Source organism: Chenopodium quinoa, unplaced genomic scaffold (assembly GCF_001683475.1).
Source record: "Chenopodium quinoa cultivar QQ74 unplaced genomic scaffold, ASM168347v1, whole genome shotgun sequence".
In the NCBI taxonomy this organism is placed as follows: Eukaryota; Viridiplantae; Streptophyta; class Magnoliopsida; order Caryophyllales; family Amaranthaceae; genus Chenopodium; species Chenopodium quinoa.
In genome coordinates this window covers 2,012,979-2,019,384 of record NW_018745470.1, presented here as the reverse complement: position 1 = coordinate 2,019,384, position 6,406 = coordinate 2,012,979, and the positions used below count along the sequence as shown (strand labels likewise).

At 33.8% G+C, this 6,406-nt stretch overlaps 1 long non-coding RNA gene across 1 annotated transcript; it reads left to right on the top strand.

The window, feature by feature from the left end:
* The first annotated feature begins 334 nt into the window (after positions 1-334).
* On the top strand, positions 335-3,918 carry LOC110715053. The gene is made up of 2 exons (XR_002510199.1): positions 335-2,855; positions 3,640-3,918. It is a non-coding gene; the product is annotated as an uncharacterized LOC110715053 (long non-coding RNA).
* The last annotated feature ends 2,488 nt before the right edge of the window (positions 3,919-6,406 follow it).

The window sequence follows — 6,406 nt, the reverse complement described above, 5'->3', positions numbered from 1 at the left end:
GTTATAAATGCTATTCCACATAATTGCATAATTAAGTGCACAACACTCACTTTACTTGTATTCTTTTTACTACTTCCTCCTTTTTTTTTTTATCGCATCACTTACTACTTTAGGAAGTTTACTTATTATTGCATCATTTCCTTTTTAGGAGAAAAAATATCTATGTTCACACTGCAAATACCCAACATACCCTTACTTTTTCATACTTACTTTTTATTTTATCTTACATTACATGGACAATTTTATATTTTTACGTTTCTCTCTCTTACTTTTTTCCACTACCAAATTTTGTCTCCAAAACCCTATGATGCAATAAAAAAAACGGAGGAAGTATTTATTTTAAGAAAGTACTCCTACTCTTCCTAGGTTCCTCCTACTCAAACTTACCCTAAATTTTCACAGAACAACCTTAATTTTTTGCTTTCCTTGAACACATCTAAAATTCCTCAATTTTTCATAGTGCAACCTGTGCTCTCTGCTTCTGCAGTCATGCATTTGGAATCGTCGTAATTGCCGAATGATGCTGAGGAATTGCAATCCCCATTTTTCCGGAGGATATCGGAGGGTGGTTGTTGCAATTAAAGAACATCTATTTGAGGGCGTAGTGTTTTGTTTTCATTCCCCCTTTTTAAGGTTTGTCTTTTCCTCTTATTCTTCCTCCTTTTGGTTTGGTTTAGCTAGATTTGACTAACTGACTCTTGTGTTTTTGGATTCAACTGCATTTTCTGCTTCGTTATTGATTTAATTTCATTTTGTTTTTGTTGATTTTCGTTGTGTATTGTTTACCCAAATGAGGTTGTACTGCATGTGTTTTCAATTTGTTTTTGTTGTTATTGATTTTTGATTGATTTGGGTTTTTTTGGTTTTTCGTCATTGATTTTTATTGTTAATTTAGGTATTTTTTGGCTGTTAACTACGTATAATTATTGAAGAAATGGGTATAATTATTGAAGTTATGAATGATTATCATATTATAACAACCGATTTGTTGCTGAAAGTTGGTTTTCACCCTCAATTTTGTTTTTTTGTTGTATTTTTGCTGGGATGAGGTTTGATGTATACTATTTTGGTTAGATTTTGGGAAATTATTATATTGATTTTGTAAATTGATTGATTTTGTGATTACATTTGATGGTGAATATATGAATTATGATGTGTTTTGTATTGATTTTTATGGGTTTGTCCCGTCTTTTGATGGTGAATATATGAATTATGATGTTTTTTTGTTGATTTTTCTGGGTTTGTCCCTTTTGAGGTAGGGTTATGCTGTATAATTATTAAAATTTGCTAAGAATAATTATCAATATCTTGTAATAATACAGAAATGTATCCGCTTATAGTTCGATCCTCGGAAACTTATCAATACACCTCATTTCATATTTGAACATAAAAAAATTGATTAAGAAAATCATGAAAATCACTAATAAAACGGAGAAGTATACATGTAATTGTGTTTATGCATCAGTATTAACAATTGGGCATTTGAGATTGTATACTAATGAATTATTGTTGTTTTAGTGGCTTGTAAAAGTAGTTTTGTTAGATAAAAGCTTTACAATTATAGTAAGTCAAAGATAAAATTCTCAAGATAAAATATTGCACCATTTTATCTTGATAAGTACCTCACCAATCTCAGTTTAGTATCCTCTTTTCTATTGGCTGGATGAATGATATAGAAGCTAAGACTTTATTTCTCAAGTAGTTGTCTTTGCGGGAAGAGTAGATTTATTAGTGTCATTTTGAACTAGAATTTAGAAAACGTGCTTTTAAGAAGCCTTATATAACAAAGCTAAGATAATTTATTTTTTTCTGTAAAATTATCATATTCTGTCATTTGATTCTTCACAATTTTCCCTCGCCTTTAGTAGCACCCTTATTACGTGTTGGAGTTGTGGTTTGATCATTTATGATAAATTTATATTTTAAGTAAGGTGAAACTCGAGGTTGTCTTTTGCAGGCAATAATAGTAGAGGGTAACATAGTTGGAAAAATATGATGAAATAAAAAAAAAAACTTTATATAAATGGCCTTTTTATGTTAATTATCTAAATATTTTATCCTCATTTTAAAGAAGTTGGATGTACTTAAAGAGTTGGAAGAGGCCAGATAATATGCTCATGATAATGTCTGATTATATTCATCTTGATTAATGAGGATGTTAAGATACTTGTTGAAAATAAGTAGGCAAGAGATTGCTCCTATTGCAGGTAATTCACTCATTCGGTTTCTCCTACTGTAATGTTCTAATTTCTTTCTCAATTTGATAATATGATTCATTTTTCAATTAATGAGCTACATTATTATGTATTACTTGTATTAAATTTTTTTTGTTTGTCAATAATTTAAGAGTGGTTGCAGTTCTTCTATGTCATTTGTCTTTCAGATATTGATCTTCAAATGCTAGGTGTAGGCTTGTCAAGTTTTGTTTGAAAATTGAAACATAGAAGGCCATTAGCTTAGTGTTCTCTGTTTTTTTTTCTTCAGTTTGAGTTGTCAGTTTTTGTATTACAATGGCTCTATCAAATGTCACCTTTTGCAAGCAAGGATCTTAAAGATAATAGCTTCTTTGCAATTGTAAGGGTATGGCTTGTGTTGCAATTGTGCAGCTAACACTTTGACATTTAACACCCCTGCCATCATGCCTAAGGCGTGAGGCCTTGTGGGCCTTATGGACAAAAGTCACAAAACAAACAAGTTAGCTATTTTTTTTAAAGGTTGCGAATGCTGATGGAAAATCAAGTCAAGTAGAAAAGGCAGTTGCTCTAATAAAAGGGGCTGGAAAGAGTCTCCGGAGGAAGGAAAAACGAGCAATTATGGATCGAGCAAATCAGAGCTAGTCTTGGCCTTTTGATTCAGTGAGTGGTACTTACAGTATTTTGCACCCTTCCCTAACTTATAATTAATTCTTACAAGTATACCATGTTAATTTCAGTGAAAATGGCTTGCAAATCTCACCTACATGCTGGCAATAGGCCTATTGGAAATTTTGTCTGACATTGAGTTAGGTTTATAAGCTATACTGCTTTAGTTTCTATTGTTTGATTAACTCGATTTTTGGTATCTTTTTTCTTACACTCATTCAAATTTCTTTATCTCTTGTGAAGCCTGGTGAATCGTTAAGGGATTTATATAAGCACAAATATGTACTGGCAAATGGCTGCATATGAACACACTCAACACATTGGCAAAGCTATTAGTTTGAGAAATTTAATCTCAATTTGAGCTCTTATAGCTATCAGGAAAGAAAAGCCTTGTAGAATACTTTTATAAAGTAAATCCACTAAAAATCTATAAGTACCACCATGGCTCTTATATTACATATGTTTTCTTAAAGGACAACATGTTATATGCTTTCTCACCCCATCCCAATCTTCTTGATTAGTTTCATTATGTTGTTCCTTGCATGCATCATAATCGTTAACCTGATTCTATTCACATAACATTTAGACACTCTTAATGCTCAATGTCTTGTAATCTTCTCAAGATTCAATAAGTTAAGAAATCCATTATCACTACTTGATGAGTAAGTAAAAACTTTTATCGTTGGAACCTTTAAAGATATCCCACGAACTCATATTTTGGAAATTATTTAACATTGGTCTTTGTGATAACAATTTGGCATGTTGGTTTTGGATGCAGGGCTCAATATTATTCCAAGCTTATTATACAAGCACCTTCAAAAGGGTGAACAACTTATGAGAGGATGATTTCTTCAAGCAATTTTCAGATTGTTCTGTTTTAGATATCACAATGATCTATTTTGTTAAGTTCAAATCACCTCTTATCACTCTGTTCTTTTAGGATGACATACATGTCCTTTGTAGTTGAAAGTTGGTGACATATTTGTAATTAGAAGTACATCATTTTATGTATTTTATAATTGATGATATAGATCGATGTCGATTAAATTGGATCTTATTACGTGGTTTAAATTAATTATCATTATATTTATTACTGTATAAAAGTTGGGTTAATAATTTATGTTGTTTCACATTAAAAAAAAATGTAGCGTGGATAATGGAAGTAGGGGCATCTGCTACTAGAGGTGGCCAGTGGGCCGGGTTGGACCCAGCCCACCCTAACTCGCACGGCTGGTGGGTCACGTGGGTCCGACCCGGTTTCAATCCGGCACAGCTCGGATTTAATCCGGGTTGTGTCGTGGGTCCAAAATTTTCGACACAACCCATTTCAACCCAGCTCAGTTTAACCCGTTTGATTCGACCCAAATCGCACAACCCGTTTTGACTCATTTATCTGCTACTATTGCCATTTTAATTTTTTAAAATAAAATAAAATGTTATTCGTAACCGGCGTTAATATTTGCCAGTTACTAATAATACCCTAATTATAACCGGCATAACTTAATGCCAGTTACGAATAGTATGTTTTCTAACTTGGAAAATAGACTTTTTGTAACTGGCATTTGGTTAAGCCAGTTACGAATAGCACATTATTTGTAACTAACATTAGCCGGTTACGAATAATTTTAACTAGTTGTAACGGTGGCATTCGCAACCAACAATGCCAGTTACAAAAAGTCAATTTCGCCAGTTACAAATAGCATTTTTTTTCTACTAGTGTTCATTAGGTTTTTATCACACAGGGTTTTTCCTAATAAGGTTTTAACGAGGCACAATCTTCGATAATGGAAATCCAAGGAGGAGTTATGAAAATATTGTGTGGATATCCATTATTCTCTTTGTATGTTTCCAGAATATTCTAGATCTAGGGTTTATTCTTATCTAAGCAAACCCTACTTATAATATTCTATGTATATATATACCCCTATCATATGGAATAACATGAACATATTAATTCTCTCTCGATCTCCCATCTTTCACCCTTATTTCACAACAAATAATAATAATAATAATAGTAATAATAATAATAATAATAATAATAATAATAATTATTATTATTATTATTATTATTATTATTATTATTACTATTATTATTATTATTATTATTATTATTATTATTATTATTATTATTATGACAACAATAACAATGATATTAACACAGACAACTATATTTCCTTAAAAAAAAACTAATAATTAATCCGTATAAAAATTATAAATCTACTAATTTCAGCTTAATTGCTTGACTCAAATTATCGACCCGAAATAACCCGACCCAAAGTCAACCCGACCCGAACTTGACCCGACCCGATCTTGTCCCCACCCAAACTTGACCCGATATATGGACTCAAAAACTGACCCGACTCGAAATGGCCCGATCCGAACTTGACCCGACCCAAACTTGACCCGACCCTAACTCGATCCGACCCAAAGTTGACCCGAAGTATTGACCCGAAACCCGACCCGACAATTTATTGACCCAAAATGACCCGACCCGACCCAAATCCGACCCGAACATGTGCTGACCCGAATTTGACCCGACCCATACCTGACCCGAATGACTCATTTGCCAAGTCTAGGCTAGCCACATACAAGACTTACCATTCCCCATTAACTTTCTCTCTCCGATCCTCCTTCTTCATCTTCATCTCTCATTTGCCCTATTATATTTCTCTCTCCTCCTTTTGATTATTGAATTTCAGATTTGGGTTGTGGAGGTTGCGCAAGTGCTTCGTAGGTGGTGGTTTTGTGGGTTGGTGGTTCGCGTGGGTGGTGGATTGTGGGTTAGGTGGTGGATTGTGGATTTGAGTTCGCGTGGGTAAGCTAGGTGGTGAATTCGTGAGTTTGTGGTGATGGGTTCGCGGGGTAAGCTAGGTGGTGGGTCTATGGGTTTGTGGTGGGTTTGGGTTCATGTGTGTGAGCTAGGTGGAGGATTGGGTTCGTGGGTGGTAGTTTCTAGGTTCATGGTGGAGGTGTGCAGTGGGGGGTGGTGCTTGGTGGTTCTGTTTAATTATAGTGGTTCTTTTTGTTGGATTTAATATTAAGTACATGCATTTACTTTACATCAATCGGTTGTTTACAAAAAAAAAAAAGTCATGGTTAAGAAATTTTACCTTGGATTCCGCACACGCCCCATTTGTTGTAATTAACAGTCAACGGAGGAAGTATATCGTAAATGGCATCCAACCCCCAAAATTCGTGTTGTTCATTGCTCCACTTAATGTTTATGTTGTTGAGCACACCCATGCAGTGATGCAGTATTTCGTGTCATTCTAGTTAATTTAGCCGGTTAAATGATACAATTTTAACAAAAAATAATAAATGAAACGAATGGAGCTAAATAAATCAAGTTTGGTTTGGTAAGAAGAAAATACCTTACTAAACCAATACGTCACCGTTCAGTCAGCCCAGTTTAGCTACGCACGTCAATGCTTGAGAGTACATGTAAGGAATCTTGTAAGTCACAAAGTTAGTTATGCACCATCACCTGCTTAGTTTAGGTATTTCCTATTTAGAGTCTGTTCACATTTACTGAATTGAGTTGAATT